Source organism: Cricetulus griseus, chromosome 6 (assembly GCF_003668045.3).
Source record: "Cricetulus griseus strain 17A/GY chromosome 6, alternate assembly CriGri-PICRH-1.0, whole genome shotgun sequence".
Lineage (NCBI taxonomy): Eukaryota > Metazoa > Chordata > Mammalia > Rodentia > Cricetidae > Cricetulus > Cricetulus griseus.
The window spans coordinates 78,384,816-78,411,487 of NC_048599.1; positions in this window are offsets into that span (position 1 = coordinate 78,384,816).

Below are 26,672 nucleotides of genomic sequence, written 5' to 3' on the forward strand. Positions count from 1 at the left end.
GTATTTGCTACATAGATTCTGAGAACTGGAATGCTCCTTACACAAAATATGACAGAATGTTTACATAGATATTTGTAATACTAACACATTAATATAACTATAAAAGATATAATATATTTTGACTGGTGGTTTAAAAAGTTGTTATTAGAGATGATAAATGTTTTTTTTAATATGATCATAATAATACCCATTGCACATGACCAAATTATGAGTTCTTTGTTATTGTCTTGCAAGTTATTGCCCATGTAAGTAGAGTCCCTTCATTTTATTTTGTATTTCTATGTGGCTTCACTCATCATTAATTTCTCACACTTTAAACATACATTTTTATTACATTACTGCAAATGTATTTCCTACTTTATCATATAAAAGTAGACATAAACCTTATCTGAAAGGTTAAAATGCCCATCTTTGGCATTGCTACTATTAGTATTGTATTTAGTACTTGGAGCCAATTTGTTTAATATCAGTGAACTACATGTTTCTAGTGTTTAAAATAAGAGACATATATCAATATATTAACTTTCTTCATAGAAGAGATTATTCAAGACAACAATTTTTCTGTCTTAATTATGTAATAAACTGAACACATTTTCATACTTTCACATCATATAGTATATGTAAAGAAACACCTGTAATAGTATTAAAAAAATAATCCAGAGAGGAATTGATGTACAGTTCTCGTCTCATGATAAACTACAGAATTTGATATTATTTTTTCCAATTTCATTATTATTTTGCCCTTTCTCTTTGCATGGCTTGAAATGAGTTACTTTTATTGTGTTCTTTAGTAGAACAATGATACATTGGGGTATCATTTTAACCTTGAGTATTTAAATATTCATGTTCTCCATAAAATAACAAAAAAAGGAAATGTTCAGTATGTTATTACAATTTGGGATATTTGAGAATTGGTTCTTTAATAGGATGGAACCTTTCTCTAAAATATTAACATACTTAAAAACTGTCCTAGTGAGTTGCCTTATTTTTATTTATGAGTGTACAATGATAACACAAAACCTATGAGTAATACTATCCTTATCAGATTTCAAACCAGTTCCACCTTTAATTCCTTGCATCCACAACTGAAAAAAAAATACATCAAACATCAATGTCATGTAAAATTATTCAGGTTATGATTGCTATTATAGTAGCCCAAATTGACTAAAGCAATAGTATTTAAATTAGATTGATATTCAAAGATAAATGATTGATAGATACCATGATGATAGATGGGAATACATGTTTATATATTTTGAAATTATATTCTCCCTCCCTCTCTCTCTCTCTTTCTCTCTCTCTCTCTCTCTCTCTATATATATATATATTATATATATATATATATATATATATATAGTGTGCGTGTGTGTGTGTGTGTGTGTGTGTGTGTGCGCAACTGTTTCTTATTAGATTGCACTTGCTGCCCTGAAACAAACAGACATCTGCTTGCCTGTACCTCACCAAAATTAAATCAAGATGTAATGAAGTCTTAACTTGATCAATATAAAGCAAGGAGACTGAAGTTGTAATTTAAAATCTCTCACAAAGAAAGGCCCAGTACTCGATACCTACTTTTGACATCCACCAAACATTAAAAAATAAATAATATTAGTACTTCCAAAAACATTCCATAAAATTGAACACGAAATGGCACTACCAAACATACTGTAAAGCCAGTAGTTCCATAAAACCAAAATAAGATAAGAATACATACAGAAGTCAGACATGGTGGGGCATGCCTTTAGCACTCATGAGGTAGAGGCAAGTAAATCTCTGTGACTTTGAGGCCAGCCTGGTTTACAGTGTGAGTTCTAGGTACCTAGGACTGTTAAACAGAGAAACTGTGCTGAAACAAATATTGAAGAAAAAAGGCAAAGATTATAGAATAATCTTTCTGATAAACAGATAAAATATTGTAGATAAAATACATGTTAACCAAATTGAATTACACATTAATAAAATCGTACAAAAATAATTTGCATCCAATAGATGTGAGGCTAATTTAAAACAGGCAAATAAGTGAATGTAAACAATATAGAAAGAAAATTTAGGGAAAGTAATCTCAAGATGAGCCTAGTTTTACAAAGAAGGAAATTGACAAGATTCCACACTACTGATAAAGCATGGAATAGAAAAAAAAACATATCTCAATATAACTAAGGTTGTCTCTGACAAACCTATAGGCAGCACTAAACACAATGTGGAAAAACTGAAACATTTTATCTAAAGTAATAAATAAACAGAATCTGGCATGTGTGTTGGAAATAGAATTTTGTTAAGCTTCAACGAAAAATGACACCATGACATTTTCAGTTAAATAGGTAGAACTGAAAATAGTTATGCGAAGCAAAATAAGTCAGAAATAAAAACACAATGTGAATCTATTTTTTGGATCCTAGATTTTAAGTTTATAAGATGTGTGCATGTATGTGTTTGTTTGTTTGTGTGTGTGTGTGTGTGTGTGTGTTTGTGTGTGTGCGTGAGTGTGTGTGGGATGATACAATATTCAATGGGGTGGCATAAAATTGAAATGGAATGCATGTCACATGAAAAGTGATGAGACAGTTTCTGGAAAGGACTACGTCAAGGGAGGAAGCATTGGAGAAGAATCAGTAAGAAAAATATCATTGAAGAGGCCATAAACAAAACTCTTACTTCATAGTCCAGCTCAACTATTTAGCTAGCTAAATAAATAGTTGTTGAATGGATGAAGTAAGTTAAATAGACTCTGGCCATCATTCTCCTGAGTGTCAGAATGCACATATTCATTCACAGTGAATCATAGTGTACACACAGACCACTTACTTCTTTCCCTTCCTAGCCTAGGGACAAATATGGTTCCTAATGAAAACTTTTTCAGTCCCAGACCGAAAAACACATAGGAAGACAGAATTAATAAATTGTCACTTTTCAAATAAAACCATGCTTAATCAGTTTAGAGACATTTCTTCTTGCTATGGTCTGGTTGTATGACTTAAAAATGTCACCTTCATAATCACCCCTATAATTTAAATTATGAATCAAGAACAAAAGAGGTGGAAATCACATGATAGATACTTAAAAGAAGAAAAATGAAAACAAAATTACTACAAAATGAAAATGACTTGGAGTTAATAGACAACATGATTGCAAAAAGAAAGTGGAAAAAAATTAAAGCAATCTTAGTCCCAGTATCATATGAAAAACATATTATATAATGGAAGTGTCACATATCAATTATCCATTAAAATACCATAATGATGCCTTTGAAATCAGATCCAACTATAACATTTATCATACATATAACATTATGTATGGCACAAATCAGTATATTAGAATGATATTTGTCTCATCCCAAAAAAATACTTACATGACAGACAGAAGCAAATGTCATGCCCACTTTTTATCAGAGATAATAATTTTGAAAATATAAACCAAGCATTTTATTATTTTTGAGGCATAAATTCCAAACTATTTGATGTAATCATTTTTGAACTAAACATCTTTTTGCTGCGCTATATTGTGCTGGAAACTGTGAAAAATATTAAGAACATGGAAACAAAATGATCACAAAAAGGAGCAGTTCTGTAAGAAATCTTAATTCAATGTTACCTAGCTTCTCTGGGGCTGTGAATGGTAGCCTGGTTATCCTTTGCTTTGTATTTAATAGCCACTTATGAGTAAGGACGTACTATGTTTTTCTTTCTGGGTTAGCGTTATCTCACTCAGGATGATTTTTTTCTAGTTCCATCCATTTACCTGCAAATATCATGATGCCATTGCTAAAAAGACTCATGGATCCCCCTAGGAAGGAGATTGGGGGTGGAGGGAAGAGGATAGGGGATGATGATATGAGGGAATGGAATGACCAAGTTGGGGGACGGATGGAGAGGTAGAGTAATGAAAGAAATATCTTAATATGGAAGCAATTATAGAGATAGGGAGAAACATGGTCTAAATAAAATCCATGTTATAAAATGCAAAATAACCCTTTTGCTATTATCAAACTTGCTATTAATTCTGCTTAAAGTTGTGAAAGATTAAAAACAAGCAAATGTATCAGTAAATTATGTCCAGATTTTTTTAATGTCACAATACACTATTGAGTAAATTATTAGGCAGTATGGGCCTTAAGAGCTACTAATGTCTCAAGGCTGCCCTGGTACAGTGCCTGTGGAATCCACAAACAATAAACTAACAGGACTGTTTCCTCAGTTTGATGTGATTTAACAGTAATCAATGTAAATTACTAATTCCTTAAGAAAAACAACAAAAAAGTTCATCCTAGCTCATCAAAAAATAAAACCTGGGGGATTGGACCTTAACAGTTAGTTAAAAGACAAAACCTGTCGTTTTATCTTAATAAAAACTTATAAACATCTAAATTAATATTTAAACATCTGTTTACATTAGAAAATTCTGCTTTGCTTTATATCTTTCAACTCTCTCTCTCTCTCTCTCTCTCTCTCTTTCTCTCTCTCTCTCTCTCTCACACACACACACACACACACACACACACACACACACACACACACACGCGCACACACGCACGCACACACACTTGTATATTCCTAAATGCCATCACACATGATCTAATACAGGTAGATTGGAGTAGCTACACAGAATATGCTTTCTACATTCTGAAAAAGTTTGGTCATTTTGTTGTTGTTCTTACTGGATTTTCAAGTTGATCCTTAAAGCACTATTGAGCTATATTTCAAAAAGTAGTCAGAATCAGAAAAGATAAACAATTACATGAGACAGTATTTACAATAATATAGATAACATTTTATCCTGTTCTATGAATTTCTGTTTTTTTTAAGTGATGTTATTAATTATATCAGGATTTTGCATAGTGAATATGGATACATTTTAAAGATGTTTTCTCTAATTGGCTGTGCCAGCACTAACTGTGTGTTGATGAATGGAAATGTGCATGTATTTCTTTTCTAGGGACAAGGTTTTCATCCTAATTTCCAGCTAAGATGTGGAGAATTTTTTTCCAGTTATTCTGGTTGTATCTAGACCACTTTAAATCGCTGTAAGAGATGTCAGTGCAGCTCGCATTGCAAAATAAATAAAAGAGCCTCCCCTTTGAAAATACTGGTATTTTCTTTTCATATGAATGGTCTGAGCTAAAATATTATTTCTTTGAAGATACAATATGAGAGAGTTTATACTTAACACTCAGAATCTTTAATGAAAGTATGCCTAAATTTTGCATAAAAGTAATTATAGGTTAATGTTCAAATGAAATGTTCAAACATGCAATTATACCTATAAATTGCTATGAGAATTTCTTCCTGATACAGACTGTAAAATTGCATTGGCTAGTAATATAAGTTACTGAATGGAGACTACTATATAACAGAACTAATGCTACTTTAAAATTGCTTATGTTGCTTTGGGTTTTTGTTTGTTTGTTTTTTAAAAATTAAATTTTCATGTGTACTTTGGCATATACATTTTCCCATGAGGAAATGAAGATTTGTTCCAGTAAAAGTGCTAGAGGTGAAAGTTGACTAAATGAATTTTCTTTCTACTTTCTTGCCAGCAGTTTCTGTCAAAAATGGACCCTTCAATATGCCCTAACAAGAAGCATATTTATGATATTGCCTCATACCTCATTTTTCTGCAACCATAAAATTAAGTTTCTCGGGACAAATTTCCCTCCAAGACTGAGAGAAGTAAAATGTAATGTCTACCTTTATTTCTTGTAAATCACACTAACATTACTTGTCATTAAGACAACACATTGGAGGGCTGGGGATGTGGCTCTATCGGCGAATTAGCACAGGACTCTGGATTCTCTTGTCCGCTGGTACAGGGTATGTTGTTGCACAGCTGTAATATCAGCACAAATGAGGCTAAGCCAGAGTAATAGACATTCAAAGTTATCCTTGGCTACATAATGAGTTCAAAGGCAGGCAAGACTACTATTTTCTTGAAAATGCATAAGAAGACCATAGAGTTAAGAAAATTGTGTGAACTCTACTATAAATATAGTTATTACAGCAAAAAGAAAAATTGAAAAAAAGAAGACAAGGCCACAAATCATAAAATTTAGGTACTTGAATTAGAAAACGAAATTAGTTTGAAATTTTATTTAATGATCTCTTAAATACTTGTCTTTATAAACAAGGTAGTTAAATAGCTTATATCACATATTAATTTGTTGCACCTATTAGATGAAGATATCTCCTCTTGTAGGTATTATCCTAATGTAGTAATCAAAGACTTGAGCAAAGGAAACAAACCTTCGATGGCTTTACTACTCTGAATTTTCCCTGCCAATGTGATATTTTATTGTTTCTTATCATTATTCCAGAAGATAAAATTTGCTAAATTGCCATACAGTACCATTCAATTTTCTAATTATTATGAAGAAATATAACCATAACTTAAAGAATGATCAGTGTTTTTGATGTTTTGGGCACCAAGAGATTTTCTTGAAGAATTAGTACAAAATTTGATTCAAATTTATGGAGGTCACAAAATAGTTTGCAGAAAATTCTAATCCAAATTATATGTTATATCTGGCATCTCGTGAATCCTTTTTCAATCTTTAGAGTATTCACTTTTAAGAAAGCTATGACAATCTAAATAAAATGGCAAATTATTCTTTTGAATTACTAAAAATTAATGGACATACATAAAATAGAAATACACTCCTGAAGCAACAAAGCAGTAATATGCTATAAAATAGTGTCTCATAACAAGCAACCTTCCCAAAGTTATAACTATGGATAACAACAGCTGGATAAAATGGCTTCCTAGTCCTAATTTTAGTATAGTCTCAGCCCCACTTTGCTGTGTGCCAATGAACTTTCCTTTGTTTGGTTACAAGGCCAGCAGTAGACAGAAAATGAGAACACACAGTGCTCTTCATTCTTGGGATGTTACCTTGGGCAACTAAAAAATCCAAGACAGTTTTGATTGCAATTAGAAGGTAAGACACAGCAATTTAGTAAATTGTTATCTTCTAGTATGTTGATAAGAAACAAGAAAATATGCCATTGATAGAGAAAATTCAGGGTAATGAAGACATAGAACATTTGTTACTTTATTCAACTCTCATGTCATACACATGGTGAGTTAGTGTGAAACTTCATTTTATGATATTATCCTGATTTCATCTCTACATCCCTCAATACAACTCATTAAGTTTGAAAATTTTATTCCCAGTTTTAAAACAAAAAAATCACTAGCAACAATCAAACTTCAATATCTGGTACAGAATCAATTCATTGCAAAACAGGTGAATTAAATTTGCCATATAATATCTCTTGCTTTGGTGGTCACATTATTTAGGAAGTATGTTATTCTTTGTAATTTTTTAAAAATTTATCTTTTCCTATGTCTAAATTTGTTGGACATTTTAATTTTTTATCTTTTGAATTCAATCTTTTGAAATCTGTTTAGATCTATGCTCACTTTGTAAATTGAGTTGTTTGATTTCTTCATTTTTAGTTTATTGTGTTCTTAATATATTCTAGACACTAGCCTTATATCAGAACTATATCTGGTAAAGATTTGTTCCCATGGTATAGAAACTAAAGAAAAGTTTACAGCTGAGTGTGTTGAGTCACACCATTAATCACAGCATTAGGAAGGCAGAGAATTGCTTATCTCTTGAGTTTGAAGCCAGTCTGGTCTAGATATAGATTCAAGAAAACCAAGTTTAGGCAACGAAGATCAAAAATTTGATGAAAACTAATTAAACAACAGGCATTCCAGTCCCAGTAAGCAAGAGAATTATGGATAGAGAACCAGGTTCACAGATAGTTGCTGAGGCCATGCCTGTGCTATGTGTGTCATTGAATGGAAGTATAATAGAGAGGCTATTGGTGAAGTTTGGAAAATTAAATGTGGTTTACCAGGGAGAACCCAAGATGTTATAGATTCTAGAGTCATGAGATATCTGCTGAGAATAGCTAAAAGGGAGTAGAAATAGCCTAAGAGGAAAAAAGTATGTTGGAGTGAACAAAGCTAAATAGATTTGGGAACTGTAGATTGTTTTCACATCAGGCATCGAGATGCAGAGTTTTGAGTTTGTCTATCTTGTTTTCACTCATGCTTCAGTCCAGTGTTTTCTCATTATGTTCTCTTCCCTTCTTTATGGAATGGTAATGTATATTCTGTGCCATTATATGTTGAAATTGTGAAATCTGTATTTTTATTTTTAATTTATATGTGATCACAGTTAAGAGGTTGTATAAATTTCAGGAGAGACTTTGAATTTTGGACTTTAAAAAAATATCAAGACTATGATAGATAGATTATGGGGACCTTTGCCGTTGGACTAAGTGAATTTGGCATTATGGTATCATTACAAGCTTATGGGAGTCATAGAATGAAACTTAGACTGTAATTTGTCCCTATGATCTCATAAGGAGTGGCACTATTAGGAGGTGTGGACTTGTTGAAGTGGTTATGGTTCTGCTGAAAGAATTCTGTCACTATGGGGGCAGGTATTGAGGTTTACTATGCTCAAAATACCTCCCAAGAGTTTACTTCCTGTTGCCTGGAAGATGTATGATTCTCAGTTAGTCCTCAAGCAACAAATAATCTGTCTGCATGTCCCCATTCTCCCCACCATAATGATAATGGACTTAACCTCTGAACTTCATGGGAGCACACTCAATTAAATAATTATTATTATTATTTTTTTTTTGGCTTTTCGAGACAGGGTTTCTCTGTGTAGCTTTGGAGCCTATCCTGGCACTCGCTCTGGAGACCAGGGTGGCCTTTAACTCACAGAGATCTGCCTGCCTCTGCCTCATGAGTGCTGGATTTAAAGGCATGTGCCACCAACGCCAGGCTCAATTAAATATTTTTAATTATAAAAAATATACAGCAAGCCAACAGCCAACATCAAATTAAATGGAAAGTAACTTGATCCAATTCCTCTAAAATCAGGGACAAGACAAGGCTGTCCACTCTCTCCATACCTCTTCAATATTGTCCTTGAAGTCCTAGCTAGAGGAATAAGACAACTAAAGGAGATCAAGGGAATACAAATCGGAAAGGAAGAAGTCAAACTCTCACTTTTTGCAGATGCTAAGATAGTCTACATTAGTGTCCAGAAAAACTCTACCAAGGATCTCCTACAGCTGATAAACACCTTCAGCAAAGTGAAAGGATACAAGATTAACAAAAAAAAGAAAAAACATTGCCCTACTATATACCGATGACACACTGGTGGAGAAAGAAATCAGAGAAACATCACACTTTACAATTGCCAAAACAACATAAAATACCCTGGGGTAACACTAACCAAAAATGTGAATGACCTGTACCATAAGAATTTTGAGTCTTTAAAGAAAGAAATTAAAGAGATACAAGAAAATGGAAAGATCTCCCATGCTCCGGATAGGCAGGATCAACATAGTAAAAATGGCAATCTTGCCAAAAGCAATCTACAGATTCAATGCAATCCCCATCAATATCCCAACACAATTCTTCACAGACATTGTAAGAACAATTGTCAACTTTATATGGAGAATCAAAAGACCCAGGATAACCAAAACATCCCTGTACAATAAAAGAACTTCTGGAGGCATCACCATCCCTGACTTCAAGCTCTATTGCAGAGCTATAGTCCTGAAAACAACTTGGTATTGGCACAAAAATAGACAGGTAGACAAATGGAATAGAATTGAAAACCCTGATATTAACCCACACACCTATGAACACCTGATTTTTGACAAACAATCCAAATTAATAAGATGGAACAAAGAGAACATCTTCAACAAATGGTCCTGGCATAACTGGTTGCAGACATGTAGAAGACTGCAGTTCGACCCAAGCCAATCGCCTTGCAAAAAACTTAAGTCAAAATGGATCAATAATCTCAACATAAATCCAGCTACACTGAACATATTAGAAGACAAAGTGGGAAATACCCTTGAATTAATTGGTACAGGAGACTGATTCCTGAACATTAAACCAGTAGCACAGACACTGAGGTCAACAATTAATAAATGGGACCTCCTGAAACTGTGAAGCTTCTGTAAAACAAAGGAGACATTCAGCAAGACAAAATGGCAGCTGACAGACTGGGAAAAGATATTCACCAACCCCACATCTGACAGAGGATTGATGTCCAAAATATACAAAGAACTCAAGAAGCTAGTCCCCCAAACACCAAACAACCCAATTAAAAAGTGGGGTAGAGAACTAAATAGACAATTCTCAATAGAGGAATCTAAAATGGCTGAAAGACACATAAGAAAGTGTTCAACATCCTTAGCCATCAGGGAAATGAAAATCAAAACAACTCTGAGATACCATCTTATTCCTGTCAGAATGGCCCAAATTAAAAACACCAATGACAGTTCGTGTTGGAGAAGATGTGGAGAAAGGGGAACACTTCTTCGATGTTGGTGGTAGGAATGCCAACTTGTACAGCCACTTTGGAAATCAGTATGGCGACTCCTCAAAAAAAAAATGGAAATCAGTCTACCACAAGATCCAGCAATTCCACTCTTAGGCATATAACCAAAAGAAGCACATTCATGCAAGGGCATATGTTCAATGATGTTCAAAGCAGCACTATTTGTAATAGCCAGAAACTGGAAGCAGCCTAGATGCCCCTCAACTGAAAAATGGATAGAGAAAATATGGTACATTTATACAATGGAGTACTACTCAGTGGGAAAAAAATCAATGGAATCTTGAAATTTGCAGGAAAATGGATGGATCTAGAAGAAACCATTCTGAGTGAGGTAACCCAATCACAAAAATACAAACATGGTATATACTCATTCATATGTGGACTTTAGACATAGAATAAGATTTACCAGCCTACAATCCACACTGTCAAAGAAGCTAATAAACATGGAGGCCCCTAAGAGAAACATACATAGTCCCCTGGAGAAGGGGAGAGGTTCAAGATCTGATGCGCAAATTGGGAGCATGGGAAGAGGGGGGAGGGAGCTAGGAGAATGAGAAGAGAAGAAGAGGGATGCCAAGGACATGAGGGATCAGAAAGTATGAGTCAGGAGATGAATACACGATAACAAGAATGGAGCTATCATAATAGAGGGAGACATTTTTGCTTTACAGAAATCAGGCACTAGGGAAATGTCTGAGGATCTACAAAGATGACACCAGGTAACTATCTCAGCAATGGAGGAGAGGCTACCTTAAATGCCCTTCCCTGATTATGAGATTGATGACTGACTTATATGCCTTCATGCAGCAGGTGGTGGAATTAGAAGCAGACACCCATAACTAATCACCGATCTGAACTGGAACCCATATTCAGAGAAGGACCAATGAAGACCACAGAGGTCCAGACCAGGCTGGTGAAACACACAGAAACAGCTGACCTGAACATCTGGGAAATCTTTCTCCCCAGTCTGATACCTGGAATACCAGCATGGAACTGATCCAGACCCCAGGAACATGGGTTTCTGTGAGGAAATCTCAGAAATCTATGGGACCACCTGTAGAATCCCAGTATTTATCCCTAACATAGGTGTGGACTTTGGGAGCCCATTCCATATAGAGGAATACTCCCTGAGCCAAGACACATGGGTGTGGGCCTAGGCCCTGTCCCAAAGGATACAAAAGACTCTGATGACACCCTATGGAAGGCTTCACCATCCAGGGTGAGCAGAAAAGATATGTGACAGACAAGGTTTTATTTGGTGGCAGTGGGGAAGATGGGTGGGAGAAGGGAACTGGGATTGTCATGTAAAACAATCCTGTTTCAAATAAAAATTCAAATAAAAAAAGTTGGAAAAATTTCCATGGTCATGGTGTTTCTTCACAGCAATAAAAGTCCCAAATAGAAAGTCCCTAACAAAGAACTCCAAACTAGTATTCTACTGGATGGACATAGTAACAAAATGACTCCTAATGAGCTAGTGTTGTATCCATAGATGAGAACATCTTTCATGCTCATTTAATTGTCCTATCTTTCTTGAGATTGAATAAAAAGAAAGGCACTCAAATACTCAGAGTGTCAAGGCAATACTATAACGTTCTTAATTCTAACTGGGACTTATACATCATAACCCTCCTCCAATCTGAGAGAGAGTTAAATAAAATAGGGGGCAGAAAAAAATAACCATATATCATAGATAAAAGTCAAGGAAACATTATTTAAAGACCCAAATGCAGCTGAACATATGGATTTATAGTAATGTTTAGTACAAGCAAAAGTCTTACATAAGCAAAAGACAGAAAATTTTCAGGACAGAGTAAGGAAAATTGATGTAATCCCCTATCAACAACTCAGAAGATATTGTCACTTGTTACTTGTTGGGTGATATAGCTATTTTTCTTTGATCATATGCACAGTGGTAACTTGAAATCCTGGTAGGTGCACCATAATCAAAGGATGATCTCATTACCAAAACTAGTGAGTAGAATATACTAAAGTAAATATGCAACAGAGAGAGAGAGAGGAAGAGAAGAGAAGAAGAAGAAGAAGAAGAAGAAGAAGAAGAAGAAGAAGAAGAAGAAGAAGAAGAAGAAGAAGAAGAAGAAGAAGAAGAAGAAGAAGAAGAAGAAGAAGAAGAAGAAGAAGAAGAAGAAGAAGAAGAAGAAGAAGAAATCTCAATGTTAGGAAGTTGGGAACAGTTGGAGAGTTAGAGGACGGGAGTCAATATATTTTAAATGTAATGTATGAAATTTTTAAATAATATGAATAGATAGTATTGCTAAAACCTTTGTTAAAGTATTCAATGACTTCCAGATACAAATTGCCTGGGCACTTACTCATTTTCTGTGCTTCATAAGTACACATAACTCTCCTTATATCTATTTAATTTTAATAAGAATTGTATTAAGATATCATTCATGTGCCAAAACTACACCCTTTAGAATTATGAAATCCATCAATGCATGGCATTTCTGAGTAATGCAACTGCCTCTGCCTGTACCTGACACTATTACATTTTTACAAATCCAGAAAGAATTCCTACACTCTTCATCTGACATTCCTATAATTGCCTTTTCCTCAATTGTACAATTGGCTTTTTGTCTCAAAAGATTTATATTGGAAATTACATCTATATTAGATCATAAGATATGTTTCTATTATTTTTAATCTCAACATAGTATCTTTATTCCTTCTGATTTGAAAAGAAACAGATAATTGTGGTATAATAGTTTTCTGAAAATTATCCTATAGAATGTGTTCTAAATTGACATAATTTGATGAATACTGCTTAGCATGGAAATCATTTCTTAAATGATTTAACACTTTTTTTGGTTCAGGAATTCTTGTTGACTTAAATACACTCATATAAAGAGGAACTACATAGTGTTTAATGGAATAAACTTTAAATAGAATAGAATATCCTGCTATCACAAAGGGCGCTGGAGATGCACAGGGTCTTGGCAGCCCTTTGATACATTTTTGATAACCCAGGACCATGCTGCTACCAGGGCCATACTGATCAGTGGCCAGTGATGCAGGAGGTGCCAAGGTGACATCTGGGCCTGACCTTCTACTAAGGGCTATGTCTTCGTCCCTGGTCCTACTTCAGCTAGGGTTTGTGAAGATGCCCACTGCCCATGTTTGTACAGGGAGTCATTAAAACCATGCTGTGCTGAGGCAGCTTCCCTTCCATTGCCCTGGGATAAATGTCCCTTCCTCTCAATGAATACTGCTTCAGGCTAACTGGTCCTGTCTCTCAGTGGAGTCCTGACCCCTCCCCCTTACACACTCCAGAAACAGATGTACATACCATTCACTACAGGTGTGCATCTCACCTGAACAGCACACTAGAGCCAATCCTGTTGTCCAAAAGTAGGTCAGCTGACCCTGAGGACACAAGACAAGGAGAGCTGACCCCAAGACCTTCATCTGCCATGGGTGGAATGCTTGAGGCAAAGATACTATTCTCCATCCTTTCCTTACTACCTATGGCAGACAGGAGAGCAGGCCCTGGGATAATCAAAGTGAGAGAACTAGTCTTTCCCCTCACCAGCTGCAGCACCACAAGGGAGTAGACCCTGCATGCCACCTGGACAGCACACTTGAGCTGACCCTGATATCTTCAGGGTGTGTAGATGAGCCATCACTGAAGGCATGAGAGAATATCCTCTACACCTCTTACAGCAATCAGGAGACAGGTATCTGCATCTTGCCTGGGCAAAACAACGGAGCTGGCCCTGTTGCTGTGAATGTGCGTGAACTGGATCTGAAGACTTGAGAGCATAACCAACCTGCTCCTTGCTGCAGATTACACTGTGTGAGTTAGCCAGGGCAGTAGTGGACGGCTCACCTTGGTAGTGACCATGAAGGAAGAAAGCTGGCAGATTTTGACCGTGAAACCCACAAGGAATCAACAGAAGTTACAAAATAGAATAGAATGATGGAAAGGCAACTGTCCTCAGTAGGACTAACCTGAAATAATTGCCAATTTCTCCATTTATTAATTAGAAAATTTCAGTACATTTTCTAAAAGCATGAAGTGTATTAATATTCTATGAAACAGAAAGTCAGTGCATCAAAATAGGGAGTAAATGTGAAAACCTATTTAAAATTACATAAGAGAGGAAAAAATCACTCTATTTCAATGAGTTTTACATTAAGAATCAATAATGTAACAAAATATTGAGCGCTGAGTTCAAACAATTGAGTGAATACATAAATTCTTAAAGTCACATTAATCTATGTCATTTCAGATATAGAGTTCCCAATATTAGAAAATATGAGTACATTTACACATTTTACATATGCCTTGATTGTACAAGTGAAGTATTTTTTTCCTTTGAGGACTAATATTTCTATACTACAGGTTTAAGCTTTACAAATATCATACATAATATTAAAATTTTCTTCTTTGTGGCATAATAGTCCATGTTATATATGCACTATATTTTATTTATGTTTGCATAAAGATCATATTGATTCCTATGTTAATGAAATAAATATATGTGTGAAAATATTACTTTGTAACAAATCTTACTTACTTTTCTCAAGTACTGAGAAATAGAATATGAGATTTTGGTAGGTCCATTTTCTTTTATTGTTCAGGTTTTGTTTAAGTAACTATATTGTTCACAGTTAATGGCAGTAGTTTTATAATAAATACTAAAAGATTGGGCCTTACAGTAGACTTCTTGTTGCTTTGGCTTGTAAAATCTTTTCAGCCATTCTTCATCAATACTTCATAGGTCTTCACTTACTTTTTACTTAGGAGAGATAGCATATGCACTGTCTTGTGTGTCAGACAATAAAACACACTTTAGGTATTTAAAGAAATTCTGCTGTATTACAATATTGAACAGAGTTAGAGATTGCGATTATATTTAGAATAATACTCACCTCACCATCACAGGCTCATACTCAGGCAACTAGTGCTAATGTACAAAAGTGAATTTATGTCATAGGGGAGTGAAGCCATAAGGCTTAAAATAGTGCCACAAAGATAAGGGAATTCACTTATGTCTTGCAGAATGAAAGATGGGCATATTCAATAGAAGTTATTTTTACTAAATATTTTATTAAACATGTATACAAGCAAGAAACTTGTTTAAATCTAATCCAACCTTCACTCCCCTTCCTAAGAGCACATTTCTTAATTGAATTGTAAGTGTTCAGTATGAAACTATGCACATGTTTACAACAGATATGCATAAGTGTAAGAACCAGATGGATTGTGCTAATGCCAGGACTGCAAATGTTATCAAAAGCTGAAACACTCTATAATAACTAGATTAATCATTAAGCACTTTGTGTTTATCAAAATGCCATTAATCATTATAAATTAAATTGTTATTAATGCCTATGAAATTCAGATATACTCAATATGCAATCCTTGTAATTATCACTTTTATTTACTGATTTTTGAGTTTGGGTTTCATTTTCCTGGGACAAATACAATATGGATTGAGGATATTTTCTTTGAGCAAGCATATTTTAAATCAATATGTTCTTGTTGTTTATTTTAGTTCATAACACATTTTTCTGAATCACAGCTTACTCAAATTTAAAATTTTGTGATTTTAGCTTTCTCATTTCACAGTGTTCCCTCTAGTTTTTATTCCAAAAGAGCAAAGCATCTTTGAATTTTCTGAGTCTTGATATTAAGTAACAACAAAGTCTAACACCTGGTTTATATATGGTTCAATTTATTTCTTCCTGTTTTGTGTAACACATTACTTTCCTTTTTAATTTTATTATTCCACATATTTAATATGTTCACAAATATAAGTCATTGACATAAATTACTACAGACCCTAATACTGTCATAAAAGAACCACCATTGTCAAGAATTATACTATACTTTTCATGAACCCGAAGATTGACAGGGTTCCTTCAAAATGACAGCTCACTTTCTGTCCCAGAATAAAAAATAATAAGCAATATTATTTTGTATGTTCATAATATGATGGGCTTTATGACATTCTTAATACATATTCAGGTTTTTTTCCAACAGTGACTATTTAACATGAAACAGTCACTCTTACAATTGCCTGTAAACTCATTGTAGAAGATTTAGTAAATTGTGATAATTTCTAACAAAATATATCAATAAATTTACTTTTAATTGAAAGACAAATACTACATTTTCTCGCTTACCCTCCTTTTCTCTAGCCATTCACAGTTACTCTCCTATAACAAATTTATGCTCAGTTACCAATGAGAATAACACTAATTTTCAGTATTTAATGTTTAAACATCATGATGATTATATTATGTTATTTTTAAGGAGATATTTCCTTCTTTCATTCTTTTTTCCTCGCTTCCATGTTTTCTTTCTTTCTTCCTTTCTTTCCTCCCTCTCTCCCTCCCTTCCTTCCTTCCTTCCTTCCTTCCTTCCTTCCTTCCTTCCTTCCTTTTCTTCTTTCTTTCTTTCTTTCTTTCTTTCTTTCTTTCTTTCTTTCTTTCTTCTTTTATTTTGGAGACAGGCTTTCACTAACTACTCCTAGCTGGTCTGGGATTGTCTATGAAGACCAAGGTACCTCAAATCTATAGAAGACTGTAAGTTCAGCATCTGTCTTCACAGTGCTGGAATTACATGGACGCACCACTACAAGTATTGTGATTTTTAATTTTCAATATTTGTAACATGTAAACTAAAAATAGCATTCAAATTTGCACAGAAAATCACTCCTTGTTAGTCATTAAAGCATTATATCTTTTAAAATGTGTTCTGTGCCTTCTCATTTGAGAGGCAAGGCAGCAGGAATGAGCCAGTAGCAAGTAAGGATGTCTGGAAATGGGTCTTGGTTTCCATAGAAGGAAAGTGGGTCCTTAGAAAGACAGCTGTTCTAGAACTGGGATGGACATATTCAAGATCAGCCTGAACACATTTTAATGCTAGGGAGAAAGAGAGTATACACAACGCAGAAACAAACAAAGTGAAAAGATAGTGACGGCATGTCAAAGGAAACAAGGCCCAGAAAAACACAAAATCTTCCAACAACAAATTTAGGCAATTGAAGACCACATGCCAATCTATATAGGACAATGAAATACTTTAGGTAGGTGGTGTTCCATCAATAAAGAAAGTTAACTCTAGATTAAACAATGAGAGAAACAATGTATGAATGACAGTGAATCTGTTCATCATTCACCATATTGCCAAACTGTTAAAATTACAGTTTGACAGCTGACCTGAACAAGGGGGAGCACATGGACCACAGACTGATTTATGGGAGGCCAGCACAAGACTGATCCAGATGCCTGATCTTGGATGTCAATGAGGAGGCCTCAGCAATCTATGGGCCCCTGGTAGTAGGTCAGTAATTATTCCTCTTTTAAGAAGGGACTTGGAGAGCCTATCCCACATGGAGGGATGCTCTCTCAAACTGGACACATGGGGGAGGGCCTAGGACCTACCCAGGATGATATGACAGACTTTGGGTAACTCTCATGGAGGGCCTTACCCTCACTGGGGAGCAGAGTGGGGAATGAGGTAGGGGCTGGTTGGGGTTTGGGGGGGAGGGGAGGGAGAGGGAGAAGTGATTGACATGTGAAGCAAGCTTGTTTCTAATTTGAACTATTAAATTAAAATAAAAACAATTATGGTTTGAGAAAGGCCACGATCACACAGATTTTTAATATTCAATATATTTTTAGAATATAGTGCCATGTATATATAAATAGTGGCTACAGGAGCATTCTAGTAGTGAAGTATATATCTCTATGGTAGTATAATACAAGATTAAGTTTTTGATTGTTTGAGACAAGGTTTCTCTGTGCACTTGTGGAAGTCTTGGGCTCACTCTGTAGACCAGGTAGACTTTAGAGTCAGAGATCCACCTGCCTCTGCTGGGATTAAAGGCATGTGCCAACACAACCTGCCTAATATAATACTTTTAATTTATCTATTCCTCCAGATTTTATTACTGTCCTTGACTTCATTTTTATCTGTTTACTGATGGTTCCAAAGCCCATGTTCTCTTTGATTAATCTTCTCATTTTTCTGGTAATTTAAATTACTATCAGGTGTCACATTACTAATTTTTTCTTATGTTGTAATTGACTTATATACTCTTTAATTTTTCTAGTTTACAACAGCAATGTTAATGATTATTTTAAATTTTCATTTATAAAATACAAAATGCATATAAATTTCTGTCTAAGCATTATTTTAGCTTCATACAAGTAATTTAAGGAATGTAGCACTACATTTATTATTTTAAAACATTTCTTTAAAAGATATTTTATTTTAAATATATTATCTAATTGGGGTAGCACTCTTTCCTCTTTAGAGTACCTGAGTTTGGATTCTTCCACCAACATTGTTGCTCAAAACTGTCTGTAATTTTATTTCCAAGAGAACCAACTCTGACTTCTTATCAGTACATGAATCAGGAACCTGCGCAGTATGCATAATATATTCAGGGCCCATATTACACCCCCCCACACACACACACACATGCACACACACACCCCCACACACAAACAAACATACATAAATATGTACAATCTTAAACAAACAAATCACTGTTATAAAACAGGTATGGTAGCCCATGTCTGTAATCCTAGCACTATGGAGGTATAATTAGGAGGATTAATAGTTCACAATCATCTTTGGAATTATAGTGAGTTTAAGACCAGTCTATACTACAGCATAGCTTATTAGCAAATCACCAATAGCATTTTGATTAATTTGATACATTTCAAGTTTTCCAGGTATCTCATTTCCACTGTCTAATATTTCGACACAACTCTGGTAAGAGACATATTCCTCCTGATTTCAAATTTATTAATATTTATATATCTTAGTATATGGCATAATTTGATGAATGCTCTGTATATTCTGTGGAAGAATTTGTATTCTGTTATGACCAGATAAAATAGTTGATAAACATCAATTGGCTCACATATTATTTTTGCACAAGTTTACTACATCATTACTAGTTTGAAACATGTTTTTATTTTATTACTGAGAGAATGATGAAATTCTGTGTTTTCATACATTTCTACTCTTTTAATATTAAAGTGGTTTTATTTTGGATGTTTTAAAGAGTTTCTTAGACTTGTTTGCATGAGTGTTACCATGTACTTTTGGTCGCTTTCTTTATTTAAATAAATATTTAGGTAAATAAAATTTACATTGGCATTTTCCATAATAATATTTATCAATCCAATTGTCACTTTGCTTTTAGTAGTATAATATTTAAAAATTTATTTTATCATTAACACAATACTTATTTTTAACTTCACACATTTAATTTGTATTAGATTTTTACCTAAGGACAATTTCACATGGGCAGCATAAAAAACAGTGTTTTTTTCCAAACAAAATCCATGAAATAGTGTTAAATGAGGCATTTCCTGAAGTAATGTCATAATGGATTGAAAAATTTTACATGTTCTACTTCTTCCAAGCTCTTCTGCATATCTAAACCCCCCCTTAACTAGTTCTTGTCCTAAGGATCTCATACTCTAAGTCACTTTTTTATCTTCATTAAATTAGATTCCTAGAATTGTCTTTGAGTGTTTCCACTGCTTCACTTTCCCCATATGTTATCAAATGAATTGTTTCTCATAAAAAAGTTACATATTGAAGAATAACACCAGGATAAACACTTAGAAAGATGCACTGGGAAGTAATAATTGTTGTGTCATTATAATAGAAATAGTAATATTTTAATAAACAGAAAGAGTTCTCTCTCTCCTTGTTGTATGATGAAAGATTAAAATAGATTTCTGGAAAAGATGTCATACAAAAGCAAATCAGTCAGGACTCTGCCAGCCTTCAGTGATTTTACAATCAATGCATGGTACTTAAACTCATGTCTATTGTTTCAAACAACCTCACAATATTTTAGATGTTTTTCTGATGCTGTGATGAATAAGCCATCACAGAAAAGAAAGTATTTACAGTTCCAGAAGGATAGATTCTACTATGCAAGAGAAGCACAACAACAAGAAGGCAAGGAAAGCATGGTGATGTAATTAGGAAGTCATCTTATCACATTTTCATCATCAGAGAGCAAGAGAGAGATAGTGAGCAGGAAGAAGGGACAAGTTATAAAATCCCTGTTCATTTCTAATGATGCAATTCCTTCAGCAAGGTACCAACTTCCAGAGCTTCCATAATTTTCCTAAACAGTGCCACTAATTTGTAAAAAATCGATTCAAGTACATGAGTCTGTCTGGGACATTTCTCATTCAAGCAATACATGATTGCAGAAAACAAGAGGAAGAAGTGGCCTGGCAATATTCATCAAAAGCTACACCAGTACATTAACAGACTTGATCCTTTTCCATTGTATTAGTTCTGATACCTTAATTATTTAGTTTCTAGAGAAGGAACATTTTCATATGGAGACAACAGAGAGGCAATTGAACTAAAATTAAAGAGTACCCCTAGCCACTGTGCATTCCTCCAGCTACAGAATGAATAGAGAAAGAATCAAATTCTGTGCTAGTTGGGGAATTGATCCTCCCAACTATGGGAAGTTTGACTGCAAATCGACAGAGAGATAAAACAAATATATCTACAACCCAGGAGATCTTTCCTGTTGCCCTGTTGTATTATCATACTATATAATTTAGAGCACTTGAAAATGATAGTAATACAGTGAAAGACTACATCACTCCTAAGAACCATGACACGGAAGTTTGCTCAAGGCCATTGACATGAAATGATAGTACGAATGAAGATAAGTATAAACATGATGCAGAAAACAAAAGCAACATAATTATCAATAATGTTTTCTTAGTAAATTGGAGAGAGAGAGAGAGAGAGAGAGAGAGTCATTAAATATATCAATCACACTAAAATTCTCAAGACAAAATTTGGTCTGAAAGAAAATTATCTGTAGGTTTGACTTTCTTAGAACTGAGATACAGCCATCTCATCCCTTGATCTAAAGCCAGAATTTGAATAAAAACATTACCTTACCATTGGCTTCCACCTTCTAAGGCCTTTGTATTTGGGGAGCTATTTCACCAGTTAGCTGCCCTGTATCTCTACCTTATCCACTCAAATTCTTGAGACTGTCTTTACAATTTTTTCTATAAGCCAATTTCTTATAATAAATATCCTTATTTATGCACATGTATATATATGATTGCACACAGAAACACCATACACACATTTTTAGTAAGTTTTCTTCATAAAACCTGGCTAAGTTATCTGTACAACAAATAACCTCACAATATTCATTTTTTAATTTAGTATTCAAAATATCAAATATTTGTACATTCCTTACTATAACAAAAATAGTTAGTTAAAACTTTCAACACCCATTTTTACGGCCATGTCATATCCTTCTAATTTTTTATGATAATACTCATTCACATTTTCTGGCATAGTTAATTTTGAGGGAAGAGCTGAAGGTAATTGAAGAGGGAGTGGAAAAATCCTGAAATGACATAAATATCATAGCCTTACACATTGTCTAAAACATCCCCCACAAGAAGAAATATAATCCCCCTCTCTCTCTCTGTGTGTGTGTGTGTGTGTGAGAGAGAGAGAGAGAGAGAGAGAGAGAGACAGAGACAGAGACAGAGACAGAGAGACAGAGAGTGAGATAGAGAACCCCGGGCTTGACTTAGAAATCAGAAAAAAATCTTCTCATGGCAAAACCTTTTACATACACTTCTTTCCTTTGATCATATGTATCTGCATTTATCTTAATGCATTGATTTCTAGTCTGTTCAGGGAGGAAGGGGAGGAAGGAGTCATTAATCCCAATTTTGTATCAATAAGTTACAGTTTGGATGCAATTAAGTAGTAAGTGATGGAGTTGCAATCAGAACTCTGGTTAAAGTTTCATTCATGTTCTCTGTTATACCATTATGTCTTATTAGTGCATTATGTTTGAAGTAATGAGAAAGCTAATTCTTAGTCATGAAAATGGGCAAATTGTGATTAGACAATCAAGTTGAAGAAAGAATCAATAGCCCTTGATTAAATGATACAATAGAAAATGAATTTAGGCAAAGTGGTGCTCATAATAGATGGTCAGAGTTGCCCCTGAGAAGCTTGCTCCAAGTTGGACAGACACCTGGGATTTCATGTCACTATTCTATACTACTTTAGTTGGGCTATTGATTTTTAGTGCCTTACAAATTTTTAAATAATTGTAATTAAACTATTGTTGATATGACATTGAATATGTCTAATGAAACACCTAAATACAGAGACATGTGAAAATTCCATTGAAGCAGTTCTTAGCTCTTAGCTGTTGATACTTTTTAAAAACTCATTTCATGGCATTATCATCTATATGCTACTCTTAAAAACTTAAATTTGACTGAACCCCTCCCTACTTGAAATACATACTCTCAGCAAGTACCATCTCCATCTCATGGGACTTACATTTTTCTTACACTTCTATCACCCTTTTCATGAAAAGTTTACATAGGCTGCAGCCTCATCCTTATTTTTTGTGGGTTGTTTCTTCAGGGTAATAGGTCAAAGTTTGTAATGCAGGACTCACAGAGGAAAAGGAGGTTGGATCTTGATTGCTTTTGTCTTGGGCTTCTTAGATTTTTTTCTTTTCTTTTCTTTTTCTTTTTTTTTTTTTTTTTTTTTTTTTTTTTTTTTTTGAGGGCTGACAAAATAATGGTGAACATTATCTTTGTAGAGAGCTTGAAAAGATTTTGAATTTTCTTAGCTCTTTGGAGCCACAATTGCTGACACCCAGTAGTACATTTCTGTCAGTCAAGAAAATACCCCCTCCTATTTATAAAGTAACCAATTTGAGAACATTCATATTATCAACTACACTGAATTTGTGAACAGAGTTGGACTTCCTCGCTCCAATTCTCCCCCATCTATGACAAGAATACCCTTGATTCAGCAACAAGTATGCTCTGCTATGTGTGAAGACACCTTGATTTATGGAAATAATTTGTCATTCCTACCACTGATTTCTACAAATCAGAGAATCAGCAGCTGCTTGTGGCCATGAACTTGTTTGTCATAGAAAGCATAAATCTGATGTCTATCATCCACTAAAATGAGTTTCTTGAGCCTGTGTCAGGAACAGAGATACTCAAGATCATGGCAGGTTCTACAAATATGAGCTGCTTTTAGTTTTGATTTTTATCTTGTTTTCAAACTCTGGCTATCATGAGGACTGTATGTTTTTTACTGTAATCACTATATAGTATTCAACATGATGGATTATGGCATCACTTTCATGGAAATCTGGAGCTACAAATTTGAGATATTTGATACCTGTAAACACTAGATGATTTTCACAAAATGAATTTTGGGCTCCTTGGCCAAGAAAATCCTAGCATTTAGTAGGGTGAATAAACTGTAATACTGAAACTTATCTTTTAAATACATAGTGTCTTCTAGTATGTTCCTCCAATACCAAATCTAAGCCAAGATCAAATTAAAAATACTATTAATAACAAAATCTGGGTCCCCAAAACACAGTACAACACTGCAATTCTCATAGCTACTTGATCAAAAAAACTATTTTTCTCTATATTCTGTTAATTAAAAGTGACAAAGTACATTTTTACAAATCTCTTTGTAATTAAAAATTACCTATGGGAAAAGGATATTAGATATTTCCATCTGAAATACATTCTCTAATAAAGTGCAATCTCTCTTTCAATGCCTTCATCTATGATGGCATTAGAATGTGCATTTGTACCATGATTAAAACATGAGATTCATTATTAAAAAGGTAAAATTCCAACTTCTTATTCAATTTGCCATTAATCAACCACCATTCATTTTAGTGTGTATTTTCACTCATTAGTATACTGTGTGATGGCTGACTTTTAAAAGTGAACATTAATCGAGAAACTTAATTAATAGTCTTTTACTAATAAAGAAATTTGGCTTGGTTTTAATTCATTTGTTTTGTTTGTTTTATCGTCAGATTATCATCTGTCCATGTATCATCACCATCATCTATTTATCTATTTGTCTGCTTACTTGCCTGACATCTATGTATATTTCTAATGATTCAAAAACAGAGTAAACACCAAGGATTTTAATAGAGCTCATATTTCATGAAACACTGAAATCAAACTGTCTTCAAATATTAATATCTATCAATATTATTCATATTATAATTTTTGACAGATAATATACAAGGTAGTGGATGGATTCTACCATATACACACTTCCCATAAACAGTGAGATTTTTGATAGGCCATCTACAAATATAATTTTAGAAGAACTTGCTATATATCATATAGGAAATATAAAGTGAAGGATACTTATAATACTTATTTGATGCACCATATTAGAGACAACTTTTCATGTACTCATAGAATCTACATTTCATTAATGTATCTTAATATTTTGTAGTTTGAGCACTTAATATGGCTATATTATAATATACATGTTATTCATTTGAGAGTCATATATAGAATTGGAGAAACAGTTGTTTGTCTACTTTATAAAGCTGACACTGAAATACAGGAATATTCACCTTCCCAAATCATACACCCAATTTGAGGCAAGTTTGTGATGCGATGATTCCAGGGAGTCATTCAAGTTTTCTATAATAAGAACATCAAAAGACTTATATTAAAACTCAGATACTCTATGTGCACATAATAATTAGGGAAACTAAATAATCCTTGCCATATTTGCTGGCCATGGAACCTATAACAAAGTAAGAATTTGAGTGTACCAAAATGTACTTAATTTTTGAAAATTATAAGAGACTAGAAATATAAGATTTTGGTGATTTTGAAATACAGTTCTTTGCAGAGTATTATATTACCTTATAGATGGTTGGCGTTTCAGAACTTTTTGCATGGCATGTAATCATATGTATAAAATTATCTGTCTTTTATTGAAAACTAGAACTCAATATATACATTATGAGTGATTTAGTTCAGTCAACAGCACTCATATATATGTCTGGGCATGAAATTCCACAATAATCCAATTCTACATCAATTATCCTGGAAGCCAAGTGCTTATCAACTGAGAGTAATTAATAGATTATGTCCGTACAATAGATTACCACTTAGCAACAAAACAAATAAGCTTTTTTATATTCAGACAATTTAGGTACATTAGAGAATGAGCTATACGGCTTCATGAAAAACATAAGGATAAATTACAGGTCAGTGGAAAATATTTACACGAAATGAAAGATAATCTATACTAATACAAAGAGAATTTATGATGCCTTGCAATGGGGAAGAGGGTAAATTGGGAAGAGGAATTATAGTTAGGCATACTATAAATTTAGTAGTAATAGAAAGGTATAATATATTGCTTGGGATGATTTAATAGATGCTTAAATGTTTGAAAATGCAGATTTTTATGGTAGTTATCACTTAACAAATAATAAGCTGATCGAAGAAGAAACAGGCACCCACAGCCAAACACTGAACCATACTTACGGAATCCAGTTTCAGACAGGGAGAAGGGATGAGCAAAGGAGCCAAGATGGTGCTGGAGAAACCCGCAGAAACAGCTGGCCTGACCTAATGAGAGCACAGAAACCTAGTCCTAAAATTGGGGAACCAGTATTAGACCCAACCAAGCCCTCTGAATGTGTGTGCCAGATACGAGGTCGAGGTGTCTATGGGACCTGTAACAGTGGAGCCAGTGTTTAGCCCTAGAGTACAAATGGACTTTGGGAGCACATTCCCTATGGAGGGATACTATTACCGCACAGATACCAGAAGGAGGACCTGGGCCCTCCCAGAAATGATGTGATGGACTTAGATGATTCCCTGTGGAAGGCCTCTCTACCCCTGGGGATTGGGTGGTGGAAGGGTGGGGGTAGGTGAGGAGCTTGTGAGGGCAAGGGAATGGGGGAATGGATATGTAAATAATAGTGCATATAAAATAAATTTAAAAAACGTTAAACAAGATGTTTTAAATACTGGATCACTTATCTTACTCTTCTCTAGACTGATAGGAGGGAGGCCAGCATGGAACTGATCCAGACCACTTGAATGTGGGTGTCAGTGAGGAGGCCTGGACAACCTATGGGGCCTGGGGTAGTAGACCAGTATTTATTCCTGGCACACAAATGTACTGTGGGAACCCATTCCACATGGGGGGATACTCTCTCAGTCTGGACACATGAGGGAGGGCCTAAGCCCTGTTTGGGATGATATGACAGACTTTGGAGATCCCCCATGCAGAGGCCTCACCATCGTTGGGTCGCAGAGGGGGGATGAGAGGAAGAGAGAGCTGGGGATGACTGTGAAGAAAGCTTGTGACTAATTTGAAAAATAAAAAGAAAAAATTGGTCAATTTTTAAAACCAAGTATTTATTCATTAAAAATGACATAATTAGCTGGGCGTTGTTGGCCCACGCCT